Source organism: Schistocerca americana, unplaced genomic scaffold (assembly GCF_021461395.2).
Source record: "Schistocerca americana isolate TAMUIC-IGC-003095 unplaced genomic scaffold, iqSchAmer2.1 HiC_scaffold_236, whole genome shotgun sequence".
NCBI lineage: Eukaryota > Metazoa > Arthropoda > Insecta > Orthoptera > Acrididae > Schistocerca > Schistocerca americana.
This window is the reverse complement of record NW_025725946.1, coordinates 210,001-212,722: the sequence shown is the minus strand read 5'-3', so window position 1 is coordinate 212,722 and position 2,722 is coordinate 210,001. Positions and strand designations below refer to the sequence as shown.

Below are 2,722 nucleotides of genomic sequence, written 5' to 3'. Positions count from 1 at the left end.
TCCCTGGTTGATCCTGCCAGTAGTCATATGCTTGTCTCAAAGATTAAGCCATGCATGTCTCAGTACAAGCCGCATTAAGGTGAAACCGCGAATGGCTCATTAAATCAGTTATGGTTCCTTAGATCGTACCCACGTTACTTGGATAACTGTGGTAATTCTAGAGCTAATACATGCAAACAGAGTCCCGACCAGAGATGGAAGGGACGCTTTTATTAGATCAAAACCAATCGGTCGGCTCGTCCGGTCCGTTTGCCTTGGTGACTCTGAATAACTTTGGGCTGATCGCACGGTCCTCGTACCGGCGACGCATCTTTCAAATGTCTGCCTTATCAACTGTCGATGGTAGGTTCTGCGCCTACCATGGTTGTAACGGGTAACGGGGAATCAGGGTTCGATTCCGGAGAGGGAGCCTGAGAAACGGCTACCACATCCAAGGAAGGCAGCAGGCGCGCAAATTACCCACTCCCGGCACGGGGAGGTAGTGACGAAAAATAACGATACGGGACTCATCCGAGGCCCCGTAATCGGAATGAGTACACTTTAAATCCTTTAACGAGTATCTATTGGAGGGCAAGTCTGGTGCCAGCAGCCGCGGTAATTCCAGCTCCAATAGCGTATATTAAAGTTGTTGCGGTTAAAAAGCTCGTAGTTGGATTTGTGTCCCACGCTGTTGGTTCACCGCCCGTCGGTGTTTAACTGGCATGTATCGTGGGACGTCCTGCCGGTGGGGCGAGCTGAAGGCGTGCGACGCGCCTCGTGCGTGCTCGTGCGTCCCGAGGCGGACCCCGTTGCAATCCTACCAGGGTGCTCTTGAGTGAGTGTCTCGGTGGGCCGGCACGTTTACTTTGAACAAATTAGAGTGCTTAAAGCAGGCAAGCCCGCCTGAATACTGTGTGCATGGAATAATGGAATAGGACCTCGGTTCTATTTTGTTGGTTTTCGGAACCCGAGGTAATGATTAATAGGGACAGGCGGGGGCATTCGTATTGCGACGTTAGAGGTGAAATTCTTGGATCGTCGCAAGACGAACAGAAGCGAAAGCATTTGCCAAGTATGTTTTCATTAATCAAGAACGAAAGTTAGAGGTTCGAAGGCGATCAGATACCGCCCTAGTTCTAACCATAAACGATGCCAGCCAGCGATCCGCCGCAGTTCCTCCGATGACTCGGCGGGCAGCCTCCGGGAAACCAAAGCTTTTGGGTTCCGGGGGAAGTATGGTTGCAAAGCTGAAACTTAAAGGAATTGACGGAAGGGCACCACCAGGAGTGGAGCCTGCGGCTTAATTTGACTCAACACGGGAAACCTCACCAGGCCCGGACACCGGAAGGATTGACAGATTGATAGCTCTTTCTTGATTCGGTGGGTGGTGGTGCATGGCCGTTCTTAGTTGGTGGAGCGATTTGTCTGGTTAATTCCGATAACGAACGAGACTCTAGCCTGCTAACTAGTCGCGTGACATCCTTCGTGCTGTCAGCGATTACTTTTCTTCTTAGAGGGACAGGCGGCTTCTAGCCGCACGAGATTGAGCAATAACAGGTCTGTGATGCCCTTAGATGTTCTGGGCCGCACGCGCGCTACACTGAAGGAATCAGCGTGTCTTCCTAGGCCGAAAGGTCGGGGTAACCCGCTGAACCTCCTTCGTGCTAGGGATTGGGGCTTGCAATTGTTCCCCATGAACGAGGAATTCCCAGTAAGCGCGAGTCATAAGCTCGCGTTGATTACGTCCCTGCCCTTTGTACACACCGCCCGTCGCTACTACCGATTGAATGATTTAGTGAGGTCTTCGGACTGGTACGCGGCATTGACTCTGTCGTTGCCGATGCTACCGGAAAGATGACCAAACTTGATCATTTAGAGGAAGTAAAAGTCGTAACAAGGTTTCCGTAGGTGAACCTGCGGAAGGATCATTACCGACTAGACTGCATGTCTTTCGATGTGCGTGTCGTGTCGCGCAACACGCTACCTGTACGGCTCGCAGTAGCCGTGCGCCGCGTGCGGAACCACGCGTGCTTCTCAAAACTAACGCCAATGTTGTGTGGTACGAGCGCTGAAGCGCTGGAGCGGCTGGCCTGCGGCACCTGGCGCCTGGCGCCGGTTTTGAATGACTTTCGCCCGACTGCCTGTCCGCTCCGGTGTGGAGCCGTACGACGCCCATCGGCCGTGAGGCCGTTGGACACAGAACGCTTGAACAGGGGCCGCCACACGCCTACGTCCCGCCTATGCAACTGTCTTGAAAGAGACAGTGGAAACTAAGAAAAGATCACCCAGGACGGTGGATCACTCGGCTCGTGGGTCGATGAAGAACGCAGCAAATTGCGCGTCGACATGTGAACTGCAGGACACATGAACATCGACGTTTCGAACGCACATTGCGGTCCATGGATTCCGTTCCCGGGCCACGTCTGGCTGAGGGTCGGCTACGTATACTGAAGCGCGCGGCGTTTGCCCTGCTTCGCAGACCTGGGAGCGTCGCGGCCGCCTGTGGGGCCGGCCGCGCCTCCTTAAACGTGCGATGCGCGCCCGTCGCCTGGCGGTTCGCATACCGGTACTTACTCGGTAGCGTGCACAGCCGGCTGGCGGTGTGGCGTGCGACACCTCGTACAACGACCTCAGAGCAGGCGAGACTACCCGCTGAATTTAAGCATATTACTAAGCGGAGGAAAAGAAACTAACAAGGATTCCCCCAGTAGCGGCGAGCGAACAGGGAAGAGTCCAGCACCGA

The 2,722-nt window shown here is 54.3% G+C and overlaps 3 non-coding genes across 3 annotated transcripts in view; all 3 read left to right on the top strand.

Annotated features, from left to right (window-relative positions):
- On the top strand, window positions 1–1,910 carry LOC124575332. The gene has a single exon (XR_006972423.1). It is a non-coding gene; the product is annotated as a small subunit ribosomal RNA (ribosomal RNA).
- A 351-nt stretch (window positions 1,911–2,261) lies between these two features.
- LOC124575316 lies at window positions 2,262–2,416 on the top strand. The gene has a single exon (XR_006972409.1). It is a non-coding gene; the product is annotated as a 5.8S ribosomal RNA (ribosomal RNA).
- Window positions 2,417–2,604: 188 nt separating this feature from the next.
- The window catches only part of LOC124575348, a 4,222-nt gene continuing 4,104 nt past the window's right edge, over window positions 2,605–2,722 (top strand). Inside the window, exon 1 of the ribosomal RNA XR_006972438.1 lies at window positions 2,605–2,722. This exon is cut by the window's right edge and continues 4,104 nt beyond it. This is a non-coding gene — a ribosomal RNA (large subunit ribosomal RNA).